At 42.2% G+C, this 15,183-nt stretch overlaps 1 long non-coding RNA gene across 1 annotated transcript; it reads right to left on the reverse strand.

The window, feature by feature from the left end:
• Positions 1 to 12,033: 12,033 nt before the first annotated feature.
• LOC130073789 (uncharacterized) lies at positions 12,034 to 13,428 on the reverse strand. The gene is made up of 2 exons (XR_008804391.1): positions 13,382 to 13,428; positions 12,034 to 12,569 (listed from the first exon to the last, which is right to left on the reverse strand). It is a non-coding gene; the product is annotated as an uncharacterized LOC130073789 (long non-coding RNA).
• Positions 13,429 to 15,183: the final 1,755 nt, after the last annotated feature.

The following is a 15,183-nucleotide window of genomic DNA, read 5'->3' on the forward strand; positions in this document are numbered from 1 at the left end:
TAGTTTCATTGTAGTGCATTGTTGTTGGCATTCACCAGTTTGCACAATAAATGGTGTGAGATTGGCATTTAAAGGTCAGAGGATGTAAAAACATGAACTAATCTTAATAAGTTGTGTGACTCTGTGGATAAACATGCTGCGGTTTGAAGAAGAAGAAAAGCCATAGTTTATGACTTTACTGAACCATTAAACTGTACTGTTCTGGAAAAAAACATAAAAAGTTGTGTTGGTTTTACTTTGGCAGACAATTGTGAATCTCAACATTGAGACTCCAGCCATATACTGGTCCCTAAAGGCATTTTATTTGACACAGACGGGGCCATTAAAATAAGGCCAACAAAATTATCGTCCAACTGGAGGTTGAAATAAATTATATGAGATATTAGACAGGTTTATTTTATGCAAAAAAGTTATAACTTTGAACTTTGACATGTTTGAAACAGAACCCTCAATTGTGTTACTTATTAAAAAAAAAAAAAAAAAAAAACATTAAAGGAGCTATATAATTCAGAAACCCTTTGAAAAGATACTGGTGGCCGTTAAGTGAACTGCAGCCAGCAACTTACTGTGCATGCTCGCATTCGTGCACACGTAACGTGCAAGAGATTGAAGATGTACTTACGGGGAAGTTCGTTTTTCACTTAAGTAGTAAGTAAAGAAGTAAAAATTAAAAAGAAGTAAAAAGAAATTGGAAATACCTTTGCAGCGATATACTTTTTAACGAAAATCCCGACACCGTTCACGCTGCTGAGAGCTCCGTTTAAATGAATTGTTGCTTTCCTCTCAATAACAAAATAAACACACAACAAAAATTACAGCGGTGGAACAACAGCAGATATGTTTGCACTAGCTCTTCGCAATTCACCGGCATGTCAACAGATTGGGTAATTAAAATTACACTCTTATGATAGTTTGATTATAAAGTAGGCCTATATTTGAGACTACTCCATAGGTCTGGCTATGTAGTTTGAATGAATCCCTTTTCTTTGCATGCACATTGACATTACAATACAGAATGCTCTTTTGGCATTATCCATTGTATAGTTCACCCAAAAATAAAATAAAATAAAATTTCTGACATTAATTACTCACCCTTATGTCGTTCCAAACCTATAAGACTTTAGTTCATCTTCGGAACACATGTAGATCTTTTTGATGAAATCAAAGAGCTTTCTGTCCCTCCATTGACAGCTGCAACTGACACTTTGATGCTTCAAAAAGTTCATAGAGATCGCAAAACTAATCCATATGAATTGAGTGTTCCCTTTCCAGAGCGTCAGCAGACGCTGCGGGAACTCCTCCCTTCTCCACTTTGAAATCTTATAGGCTAACGTCAGCTTGGAACAGCTGGCCAATTGTCGTGAAGTATGCAAATACTGACAGGCTCACAGGCAGTATAAAATGCATGGGCGCGACAATTGCGTCAGAATCTCTTTCTTCACGCTGCCATCGTGGAAGCTGCACCTGACGACTAACAACCCCCTTTTTCTCAACGCATCCGATGGCTTCATTTTACCAGATTTGTGCAGGCCCCAATGACCCGTCCTACAACCACGAGTTCTGCGCTGCCTGCCTGGGCCTCGCCCATGCCGAGGTGGCCTTCATGGACTCCACGTGTGCTCACTGCGCCGACCTGCCGGTGCGCACTCTTAGAGACAGGAGGGATTTGGCTTGTGCTATAATTACCGGGCAGACAAGGCCTACGCATCTGCAGGTGAAGCAGCATCTGCTCTTCATTCCATGGCTACAGTGCAGGTGTTTTAGGCAAAACTTCAGCAACCAGCCTATCCTCCATGAGCTGTTCCCCCGCCAGTGCGTTTAGCCTTGCTGGGGCAAGTCTACACACATTGTCCGCAGAACTAATGCGACCACTGTGTCATTTCCTAGACGCGTGGAGAGATATCCCGGGCGTTTCACCGTGGCTACTGGGAATAATTCAACACGGATATTGTCTTCAGTTCAGACGCAGACGTGTACTTCCATATTCAAATAGCGACGCGCCACAGGTGCTTCCTGAGATTTGCTTTCAAAGGCACAGCATACCAGTATTCAGTGCTTCCGTTCGGGTTGGCCCTAGCCCCTCACACCTTTTTTCCAAGTGTGGAAAAGTGTTCTTTCTCCCCTCAGAACGAGCGGAATGCGCATTTTGAATTATCTGGACGATTGACTGATTTTAGCTCACTCAAGGGATGTGCTGATCATTCACGTAGAAACGCTGCTTCGGCATCTGAATACCCTAGGACTGCGTGTGAATGTGCAGAAGAGCGTGTTTAGCCCACCTCTCTCAAGAGCCTTTAGAGACCATTTCATCGACTCTGCGCCGTTTCAGACTGGGCAGGTCTGTTTCACTGAGGGAATTTCAGAGGCTTTGGGGCACATGGCGGCAGCTTCTTCAGTGTGTCATCTGGGCCTTCTGCATATGCGGCCGCTGCAGTTTTGGCTGTAAACTCGAGTCCCGTCGAGGGCGTGAACATCAGTTCACACCAGTGTTGGCGGTGATGTCTTAAAGAGGCTAGGCACTGAGTTATGAAAGCCAGATTACCTGATTTATTGTTTAGGCTAATAATACGTATTAACAGTAAACGTTACGCACAAGCGCAGCATAACAAGAAATGTACAAATCAGGATGTATATCGTGTACTCTCACAGTCTGCAAATCACACACTGCTCAATTGAATATGAAGGCAAATGGCTTGCATTAATTCAACCACATTTATCATTTCAATATTAAGCCCAAAATAGTTTTTGACTCACCAATCGGTAGATTATTTGTACATAAAATCCATCCGCCGCTCTTTCCTCGTAAAGACGTCGATCACAACTTTGTAAAACTCGTCTTTACGGGCCTCCAGTTGCTGCACTAGTCCATCTAAGGCTGGCGTAGACCTCCCTCTTGCTATTAACTCAGATTTTGAATTAAAATCGAGCTTGGAAAAATGTCTTAACTCTATGATCACGGCCGGTGCTGTCATTTTGACTTTGAATTTGGCGGGGATTTGGCATAGACTAGCTGTAGTGTAATAACGTTAGCTATGCAAATGTCAAGTAATATCTCGATTTTAATTGGTCCATGTCTGATATGTAAAGTAGATGGTTACGGGCATAGCATATTTGACACAATGCACCGTGGTCACGAAGGATGCGTTGACCTCAGGCTGGGGAGCAGTGTGTTCAGTGCGGCCTCAGGTCTGTGGTCAGAGTCACAGAGAGAGTGGTACATAAACCTATTGGAATTAAAAGTGGTGTCCTTAGCCCTGGAAGCTTTTCGGTTGAGGTTGGAACAGCAGCATGTACTGATTCAAACCAACAACATGTCTGTCGTTTCATAAAAATCGCCAGGGCGGCATGCGTTCCAGAGCTCTTTTCAAACAGGTGGCAAACCTCCTGTTGTGGGCGGATCAACACTTTCTCTCCATCAGAGCGGCGCATATCCCCGGTCTCCTAAACCGCGGAGCGGACATGCTTTCAAGGAACGTGATTCCTCAAGGAGAGTGGAGGCTTCACCCCAGATCAGTGCGAATGATTTGTGATCGATTCGGGAAGGCGGACACGGATCTGTTTGCCACGAGCGAGAACACGCACTGCCAGACGTTCTTCTCGCTATCTATCTTCTATCTCACTGCCCGTTGATGGGAGATCCTCTGACATCGCGTTGACCGAAAGACAGGCTTTACGCATTCCCTCCGGTGTGTTATGCAAAATCAGGGAGGAGAAAGCATTAGTGATCCTCGTGCTACCGAACTGGCCAAACCAGCCCTGGTTTGCGGACCTGAGAGAGATAATGGTGGCTCCCCCATGGCAAATCCCCCTCAGGAAGGACCTGTTGTCTCAGGCGAACGGTACGATATGGCATCCCAGCCCGGAGCTGTGGAACCTTCATGCATGGCCGCTTCAAATGGTGCCAGGACATTGACCCGGTGAATTGTTCCGTGTCGGATGTTTCCTACAGCACAGACTGGATAGCGGGAGTTTGCCATCCACGCTGAAGGTGTATGTGGCCGCTATTGCTTCGTTTCGTTCCCCGATTGACGGGCAATCGATTGTTGAGTACGCTCTGGTGACCAGATTTCTCAGGGGAACAAGGAGATTATGTCCTTCACGGCCGGCGTCGGTGCGGCCGTGGGATCTAGGTCTAGTTTTGAGGGCTCTCTCTCTACCGCCGTTCGAGCCCTTACCTTCGATTGCTGTTAAGGAGCTCTCCCTGAAAATGGCTTTGCTGCTTGCTCTCGCCTCAGCGAAGCGCATTGGAGACTTACACACGTTCTCTGTGGATGACGATTGTATTTGTTTCGGTCCCGGCGACTGCAGCGTTACTCACCGGCCGAGACGGGGCTACGTGCCTAAGTCACTCTCTACATGGTTCAAAGCACAGGTTTTTTCCCTGCCTGCTTTATCTGCTGAGCCGTCATCCTCGCGTGACGCTGACGCTCAGAGCGCTGTTTACCCTATAAGGGCTTTGCGGATGTATGTGAATCGCTCTGCTGCCTTTCGTCAGTCGGACCAGCTTTTTGTGTGCTTTGGTGGATGTACTAAGGGACGTGCTGTCTCAAAATAGAGACTTTCTCACTGGATTGTGGACGCTATAGCATTGGCTTACGAATGCCAGGGGGAAGATTGTCCCTTTAACATCAGAGCTCATTTGACGAGGGCTGTTGCCTCTTCATGGGCCTGGTCTAGAGGTATGTCTATCCAGGATTTATGTTTTGCTGCTGGCTGGTCTTTTCAGAACACCTTCGCCAGATTTTACAAGCTGGATGTACTGGATGTACTGTCTGTGGCGCCTCAAGTGCTTTCGGTGAGTTAAGTTCCTTACTCATGTATTGTGACTTGTTCTAGTTATACGCAGTGGTTAAGGCTTTGCTGTTGACTCCTAGGGCCCTATCTTGCACCCGGCGCAAATGACTTTGTACACTGACGCATGTATCATTCCTATTTTGCACCCGCGCAAAGCGGGCTTTTCCCTCCACAGACGCACGTCGGTAAACTAGGAAATGAACTTGCGCTCCCTGGGCGGGTCGGCGCAAAAAGGAGGCGTGTTTCGGCGCAAACATTCCCTAGTGCTATTTTGCAGTTCCAGAAAACAATTCCGCCACTGACCAGAAAAAACCTAGTCCAAAGTCAGTGGAGCGTTGTTCACAATGCCATTTTAAGCACGCATGCTTGGCCATAATGTAGCGGGTGCACAACGCGCATACACTTTGATTCTCTCATCAACACAGATGCAGCAGTTTTTATTTTTGCAAATCATACATTATAACAAGGAAAAATATGAACACATGAGGGAAATCATTGTGGTGTCCATGAAGATGTAAAAAAATTTAGTTTTTTTCCTCCCACGCCTGTTTAACCGACGCTGATTTGGGTGGGTTTCTCCCATCCCCATACAACGTCACTTCTCTGTCTTTCACGATCCTAACAAGAACGTTGGTCTCCTCGGCTGTGAACCGCCCCTGCGCGCGCTTGGTAAATCCGCCGTTATAATAGCAATCCGCCATGCAACATGCACACCTGCTCTTAAAGGGTATGTTGGATGACGCTCTGATTGATTTATTTCCCGTTACGCCCAAACCACACCTATGAATAATGAAGATATTTCAGACCAACCCCTTTTAAACTTGCGTCGGGCGCAAGAGTCATTTATCCCGCCGGTAAAATAGCAACAGCGCCCAAGACCCGCCCACAAAGTTACTACTAAATGAATGTTCTCACCGATACGATTGTTGTGATTCGCGTAGTTTTGACGAGTTTTATAGACTTGATATTATTTCTTATTCAAAAGTGGTAAAAAAAAACCCAGCACCCCCTGCCAAAGACCCAGGCAAGACACGATTACACGTGTAATTACTTGCAAAATAATTGCCTAGAACATTCTTAAATCTGCCAGTTTAATACGACATGTAAGCTATGTATCATTTCTTTTGCAACGACTCTATTATTTTTCCAGTCATAGACCAGCACTCAAGCACTGACTAGAATCCAGCACTGACAAGAATCAGTATTCACGTGCACAAAAAATGTATTTCGGGCTGACAACAATCCGGTGGTGGCCAGAATCCAGCGCTGACTGCAGCGGAGGAATGGAAAGTTGACAAGCCATTAAAAAAAGTATTGACTTAAGAACCACTTAGCTTATTTTCAAACATTTTCAATAGGCCTAAATCATGTTCCCATTCACTCCGGCGACGAATTAAAAAAATTATTCAACTAAATTCTATTTTCTAAGGTAAAACTTTTACATTTTTAGGCATTAACTAATGCCAATGCCTAATGCCAAACTGTTCCCTTTCAAGGGAACTCGAGCTGCATCGAGACGCTGTGGGAACGCCCCTGCTTGATTGCGTCGTGAAGCATGTGTATAATCAGTCCAATGGAGAGACGAGACGTCATAGGTGGGTGACGTCATCAACCAGGAAACCTCCACCACCACCCACCTCCTCGCTAACTGCTGATGATTTTGCTAACTTCTTCACTAACAAAACTACAACTATCAGCAGTCAGTTCTCAGCTTCACACACACAGGAACCCAGACTAACCTCTCCCACAGCCAACAACCTTCTCTCCTCCTTCACTCCACTAACCGAGGAAGTAGTATCTCAACTTCTCCTCTCCAGTCATCCTACCACCTGCCCTCTAGACCCCATCCCCTCACACCTTCTACAAGCAATCTCTCCCACACTTCTTCCAGCAAACAGACATCATCAACTCATCCCTCCACACTGGCATTTTCCCTACAGCATTTAAGCAGGCTCGGGTATCTCCACTGCTTAAAAAACCAACGTTAAACACATCACTTTTAGTGAATTACAGACCTGTCTCTCTCCTACCATTCATTGCGAAAACACTTGAACGAGTTGCTTTCAACCAAGTATCATCTTTCCTGTCTCTGAACAACCAGCTGGATGTCAACCAATCTGGCTTCAAGAAAGGGCATTCAACCGAGACTGCATTGCTGTCGGTCACCAAAGCCCTGCGGATCGCAAAAGCTGCCTCCAAATCATCAGTTCTCATCCTCCTGGATCTGTCTGCTGCCTTCGACACTGTGAACCATCAGATCCTTCTGTCCACCCTCTCATCACTGGGCATCACAGATACTCCTCTCCACTGGTTTGAGTCCTATCTCACAGGTAGGTCCTTCAGGGTCACATGGAGAGGTGAGGTATCCAATGCACATCAACTGACCACAGGGGTTCCCCAGGGTTCAGTTCTTGGACCGCTCCTCTTCTCCATTTACACCACATCACTGGAACCCATCATACAGGCACATGGTTTCTCTTACCATTGCTATGCTGATGACACCCAGCTCTACCGCTCATTTCAACCAGATGATCCCACAGTAGCTGTACGGATCTCAAGCTGTCTGGCGGACATCTCGGCATGGATGAAGAAACATCAACTGCAGCTCAACCTGGCAAAGACTGAGCTTCTCATCCTCCCTGCCAATCCGTCTTTACAGCACGACGTCACTATCCAGCTAGATTCTTCCTCAATCACCCCATCAAGGTCGGTCAGAAATCTTAGAGTAATCTTTGATGATCAGCTGACCTTCACAGACCACATTACAAAGACAGCTCGATCATGCAGGTTTGCTATGCACAACATCAGGAAGATCAGGCCTTTCCTAACTGAGCATGCAACACAACTTCTCGTCCAGGCCCTGATCATTTCTAGGCTTGATTACTGCAATGCTCTTCTGGCTGGACTTCCATCATGTGCAACTAAACCTCTACAAAATGATCCAGAATGCTGCAGCTTGTCTGGTCTTCAACGAGCCCAAAAGGGCCCACGTCACTCCTCTGTTCATCTCTCTGCACTGGCTCACTACTACAAGTCTACATCCCTACCAGAAGCCTACGATCAGTCAATGAGCGACGGCTCGTGGTACCATCACAGAGAGCCTCAAAATCACTCTCCAGAACATTCTCATTCACGGTACCATACTGGTGGAATGATCTGCCCACCCTCATCCGGAATGCAGAATCCCTGACAGCATTCAAAAGACAACTGAAAACTCATTTCTTCCGTGAGCACTTAACATAAAAAAAATAAAATAATAATAATTCTTTCCTTTTCCTTTAAATCCTCGCTTATCTGGCTTATGCTACTCCGAGCAATGTCTGAACTTTGTATTTTGAGCACTTCTTGCGTTGTTTTTGCCTCTTCACGATGACTCGCTTGGTTTAGTCCTCAGTTGTAAGTCGCTTTGGATAAAAGCGTCTGCTAAATGACTAAATGTAAAAATGTAAAATGTAAGGATCTAGGCTCCACTCCGGAGTCTAGGGTGCTTGCTTCTTAGTGTGCGCAATGACTTCACACAGAACAGCCATTTGCTATTATGGCGTAGTGGGTATAGTGTTCCCACAGCGTCTCGACGCAGCTCGAGTTCCCTTGAAAGGGAACGTCTCAGGTTCCCTGAGAGGGAACGAGACGCTGAGTCGCCCTGCCATACTCCCTGCATGCCTGTGATCGACTTGCTTCGGCCTATCAGAAGCTAGCGCGGTCTATTTTCAGGTGTGCTTTATAGTTTCCTGGTCGATGACGTCACCCGCCTATGACGTCTCGTCTCTTCATTGAACTGATTATACACGTGCGTCACGACGCAATCATGCAGGGGCTTTCCCACAGCGTCTTGATGCAGCATCTCGTTCCCTCTCAGGGAACCAGGGTTACAGTCGTAACCTGAGACGTTTTCTTTGTTCACCAAGTAATTTACTGGTCAGGTATTATTGTAAACTCGCGAGTGCAGTGTAAATAAGGGGTTAGGGTGTTACATTTCCACACATTGTGTTCCGCCAGTTGTGGGCACTCGTGCAACTCTAAGTGAACGAGGCAGAGGGAATTTAGCGAGGGAGGTGTAAAATGACCATAAATAGGCAGTTTCTAGATCACCACATTTATTAACAACCCGCAACTTCAAACAGTTCACATATATATTTATCCCCAGCGTCTTGCCCAGACATCCCCCTGGTGATTCACGTCACTCCCATTTAAAGCAACAGAGTTGAAACAATATACTATATCACATCACATGACAGGAGGGGCATTAAAAATTGGACTTAACTGCAGCCCTACTCTACAGTCTTTCATTGACAACGAAGGAAGTCGGGGAAGGCCTCATTTTTAAAATTCCATTACAAGCTGTTGACACATTGGCAATAAGAAAGCAATTAATACATGAAGATTCTTACATATAGCCCCTTCAGAATGAAATAAATTTTATCCAAAAAAGAAAAAAAATGCTCTAAAAAGATTTATTACTATTACAGATTATGTCAAATGTGTGAATTTATTTGTGGGATACGGTCAAGATTCCTGCAGTGGGACAGACCAAAATCAACATTTTAAGTGAGGTACAGAAATCTGATGTGATTAAAACAAGCTACTTTTCATGCTGGTGATTTTGTGATAGATAAAAGCTTACTGGGGTGGCAGTGGCTCAGTGGTTCATGTAGGTTGTCTACAAACTGGAAGGTTAGTGGTTCAATCCCCGGTTCCACTGGACCAAGTGTCGAGGTGTCCATGAGCAAGACACCTAACCCCAGCTGCTCCCGACGAGCTGGATGGCGCCTTGCATGGCTGACGTCGGTGTGTGAATGTGGGGCAATTTGTAAAAGTGCTTTGGTGGTCATTGGGTCTGTGAAAGCGCTATATAAATGCAGTCCATTTACTGTGATTATAGAATTTGTTTATTTAAAACCACATCATTGCTTTACTGAAATGATTCTGTTACTAATAAAGTGGAACCGTATGGTTTTAAAATCAATGAGATTTTCCATTTATCCTCAACGATGTTTGAATACGAGTGATATCACTTGTATTAACCTTGACAGCAAATGTTTGAGATGAAAACGTTTGTACGTGCATGTACAAACAGAACTCTTCCGTATGTTTTCATTTGCACTGGAGTGCTTCCCAGCCTCTGATAATACACACTTAATCACAGTTCATGTGAGGAGGAGCAGGAAACTCAGCACAGTTTCCATAGATTGAATGCCGCGGGAAAATGTCGGACAAGAAATCGGAAGAAATCTGGAGCTTGGAAGGGAGCTTGTGTACGTCTCCAATTCAGTCCAGTGAAATCCACACGCAACCACCATGTGCATTGTAAAGACAATTGCCACACTTAATATTTTACAGATTTCTCAGCTGTGAGATACTGAAGACAGTTTTGTGATACTGATCTTAGTTGTCGCAATTTATTAAAACGTGCCAAGTTACACATGTGCTTCCTTTTAAACACAAATCAAACCTAAAGCCATTCTATTTTACGATTAGCCGGCCAGTTGTGATGCTATTTGCAACAAGGTGGTTTAATAGTTTTCTTTTGTCTTTTCTATAATATCATCAAATAGGATCCCCCATCACTATCTGTTTTTGTTTGTTTTCTGCATTTTGGTGAATCTCAGAGGAGGGCAGATTAAAACTTTTATGTTTTCTACAGTAATAGAAAATTGTTTGCCACCACAATTTGGCGTTGTCGGCAGGATTCCTTGGATGTGCCTCTTGGACCCGAGAGCGGAAGGTGTTTGGCCACCTGGACTGAGAAGTTCCAGCTCTACCTCGTAAACTTGAGAAAGAGGTGCCGACCGCAAGGTTCCAGGAGAGACACCACTGGAATTACTGAAGTGAAGTGGCGTATGTTGTTTGCCACCACAATTTTTTGCAGCTGTCGGCAGGATGGGGCTCTTGAATGCTCTCTTATTATCTTAGTTATCAATGAATGTTCTATATGTTTGCATTTTCTTATATTCATAGAATCTTAGAAACATGATGGTAATTAGATTAAGGTAATAAAATGCACAAGGATTGCATGTGGAGTCCCATGATTCTCTGCTACATTGATAGAACAATGAACTGTTACTAATACCTTATGAATGTATGTATGTATGTATGATTAATACCTTATGACTGTATGATTGCTGACCTTTCCTTGCAAGGGAATAAATAATCTTTAAAAGACAATTGGTACATGGTTTATCTCTTATTCAGTAATAGAAAATTGTTTGCCACCACAAAACAGAGAAACTGTGTGTGTGTGTGTGTGTTTTTTATTATTAATTATCTTTCAACACTTTGAAAAGATACTTTCATTTTGAGCATCTATATTTTACCATCCAATGCAATGATATTTCTACATTTTTAATAAGACTGGGGTGTCCAAATATGTTTTGTATGCGGTTAGATTTCTTACGATCAACAAATACACTACCGTTCAAAAGTTTGGGGTCGGTACGATTTTAAATACTTTTAAAAGAATTCTCTTCTGCTAACCATGGCTGCGCTTATTTGATTAAAAATACAACAAAAATCAGTTATAGTATTAAATATTATTCCAGTGTAAATCAGCTGTTTTCTGTGTGAATATATAGTAAAGTGTAATTTATTCCTGTGATCAAAGCTGAATTTTCAGCATCACCAGTGTCAGTGTCTTCAGTGTCAAATGATCCTTCACAAATCAGTATAATATGAGGATTTGATGCTCAAGAAACATTTATTATTATTATCAATGTTGAAACAGTTGTTGGTCTGTCAGTTGTACAGTTTTTTTTTTTTTTTTTGGATTCTTTGATGAATAGGAAGTTCAAAAGAACAGCATTTGTTTGAAATAGAATCTTTTGTAACATTATAAATGTCTTTACTGTCCTTGATAAATAAAAGTATTGATTTCTTTCCTCCAAAAAATAAAAATCTCACTGACCCCAAACTTTTGAACGGTAGTGTACATGTAGACATATTTACAAAAATTAAACAAATTCACAAATAAATTGAATGAGAAACCACAAATACAAGGTAGGAGTTTTACAAATATTAAATAAACCCCACCCATTATTAATTAAAATAACAAAATGCCTCCAACTGTACATTATCACATAATACTATTCACCGTCTACAGTGTTACAGCCGATTCAAATTTAATTGAATAGCTATTGAGTCACAACAGCTCAACGTGGTATGGATCTGAACTGTGAAAATAATTGTTCTTAAATATAAATTGTAGTGCAGACAGAGCCACTGATGTGACACACACAACAGAAATCACACAAACAATATATTTATTTATTGCAAATTAATTCCACAGAACTAATAACAGAGGAATTATGTGAGCTTGTATTGTGAAAATAATGGTATAAAAACATTTAAATAACAAAATGAAGCAAACATGTCCAGTACAATTAGTAATACATTGGAAGAAGAATCGGGTAAAAAAAAAAAGAAAAAAAAAAGTGGTCAAATTTGTGCAAATATTTATAGCAGTTTTACTGACCTACATTATTGATCTAAAAATAAAATAATTTAAGAAATGCATTATTAAAACTACAAGGTTTTCAAAAGGGCGACTTGGAGACCCATTTACGCCAACAAGGTGAAATTGGAGAACAAACATCATAACAGGAGCACATGATCGTTTGAAACTTTCTTATGATATAGTGATTGTAGATTCGTACCGATATACATTCGAGACTTCAAGAAAAAAAAAAGACATTGTCTGCATTGTTCCATCGACTCAAAGATAAGTGCTAAATTGGGAAAGTTAAAGAATAATCTTTAGTCTTGGGTGTCTTAAAGGGATACTCCACTTTTTTGGGAAATAGGCTCATTTTACAACTCCCCCAGAGTTAAACTGTTTAGTTTTACCGTTTTTGAATCCATTCAGCCGATCTCCGGTTCTGGCGGTACCACTTTTAGCATAGCTTAGCATACATCATTGAAGTGTACAAGACCATTAGCATTTCTAAAAAACAAATGACCAAAGAGTTTCGATATTTTTCCTATTTAAAACTTGACTCTTCTGTAGTTACATCGTGCACTAAGACCGACGGAAAATGTAAAGTTGCGATTTTCTAGGCTGATATGGCTAGGAACTATACTCACATTCCTGCGTAATAATCAAGAAACTTCACTGCCGTACCATGAGAGCAGCAGGCGTAATGATATGATGCAGCGCCTGAAAATAGGCCACCTTCCGTCAACACAACGGAACTATTTTCAGGCGCTGCATCATATCATTACGCCTGCTGCTCTCATGGTACGGCAGTGAAGTTTCTTGATTATTACGCAGGAATGAGAGTATAGTTCCTAGCCATATCAGCCTAGAAAATCGCAACTTTACATTTTCTGTCGGTCTTAGTGCACAATGTAAATACAGAAGAGTCAAGTTTTAAATAGGAAAAATATCGAAACTCTTTGGTCATTTTTTTTTTGAGAAATGCTAATGGTCTTGTCCACTTCAATGATGTATGCTAAGCTATGCTAAAAGTGGTACCGCCAGAACCGGAGATCGGCTGAATGGATTCAAAAACGGTAAAACTCAACAGTTTAACTCTGGGGGAGTTGTAAAATGAGCCTATTTCCCAAAAAAGTGGAGTATCCCTTTAAGGGCCACTGGATGCTTGTTGTAATGGTTACTGTATGTTTACACAAGATGAAAATATGCCCAGTTCAGAGAATTACAGCAATACACAGAAACCACTAAATTCGATCCGACAAATATAATGAAAGGAGGAGGTCTGCGGTATCACCACAATGCTAAGCGAGCCCACGCGGGCTCTTAGCTCACCACAGTTATGAAGTGAGGATGATCGGTACCACATTTCTACTCAAGCTCACTGGAGCCTCAGAGTACCAGATGAATATCCATGTACCATTCAATCAATGCATCAACATTCAGTTCACAGTGTGCTACAAACATCTACACATCACACATGAGAAAAACCCCCACAAATCTGTCAAATATGATGGACCAAATCCAAAGATATATATATATATATATATATATATATATATATATATATATATATAGAGACTATAACCGGAAGGTGAATGTTGCATAATTGTTCGTGCTGAAACGGCAAACTGTGTTCCAGGCTTTTTTTCTTCTTTTTTTTATCAATGATCAATACAATCTTTCAGCTTTCAAAATTCATGATTACAAAAATATATATCTGTTTGAGAGGCACGTCACTAAAAATTCACAAACATAGACTGATGCCCTGTAGTTTTACTTGCGTTTTTACCAACCCAATCTCAAGGGAAATCATAGCTATTTTACAAGGTGGCGATTAAATATGAATTCGCATGATGTGAACTGCCCAAAAATGTTTGATTATTTGAAAAAAAATAAGCTAACCACTCCCCTAAACATAACCATCACTGGGGCGTAAGTGTAATGCGTAAATGAATTTGTATGACTTCATACGAATTAACCACCAATTTGCCAAAGCGTAAAATAGTTACGAATTGCCATGAGATTGTGTTAAAACTAGAGTTTAAGAATGGATTGTTCTTCTGACAACTAAAACCCCTAATATGGAGATAATAGGCATGACAGAAATCTTTTTATGCTGGTTCCTGTGTTCCCCAATAATTCTTTTTTTTACATATCCTTCTATCATATAGCTAAGGGGTCTTTTTTAAAAGGACATACAATGATCATGCTAAGTACACTTTAATTCGATGCCACGCTAAGAGGTTCGATTATTTAGATCAGTGGTTCTCAAGTTGGTTTGCTTCGTGACCCAGAGTTTACATTGATGACCCAACGCAGTACCAAAATTGTGAATCGTACAAAATTTCAATGGTTTCATGCTCTCAACAGCCAATAATTCCCTGCTCAAAACTTTGTGGTTTCCACAAACCATGTCCTCATTGCACCCGGTATTTAATGTTTTTGGGAGTTTTTTCTCAACCCGTCCATGCTGGCATCTGCCCGATTTGGCTAGCTTCTATCAAGTGACAGATGTCAACAACAAAAGATATGGGAAGCATTTTCTCCTCCCTTTTAAAGGATCATGTATCCATATCCAGACCAGACAGAGCCTCAATTCATCTTCTCCACTGCTCCAAACATGAACCAGCCGCTTAAACTGGGGAGCAACAGCGATCTGTCACGTCACATTTAAGAGCTTCAAAACGGCATTTATTGTTTTGTGTTTTTATGTAGGCTAAAACCCAGAAACGTTAGCATTTTAGCACTTCCGGTTCCATCATCCCGAAATCGATGGGTTTTTGGTAACATGCCTGAAATAAGGGTTTTGGTTAACACAAGCTCAAGATATTAACATCAGTAATACCCCATTTACTTGTCTTGAAACAGGTGGCTGCTAACAAGTGGCTAAACGGGACTGCAAAGGTTTTCGGGGACATAAAACGTCATCATCTGAACAGCTAAACTGTCTAGTCCGCTTT

This window comes from Rhinichthys klamathensis, unplaced genomic scaffold, assembly GCF_029890125.1.
Source record: "Rhinichthys klamathensis goyatoka isolate OS25496 unplaced genomic scaffold, OSU_Roscu_1.1 h1tg000561l_1, whole genome shotgun sequence".
NCBI lineage: Eukaryota > Metazoa > Chordata > Actinopteri > Cypriniformes > Leuciscidae > Rhinichthys > Rhinichthys klamathensis.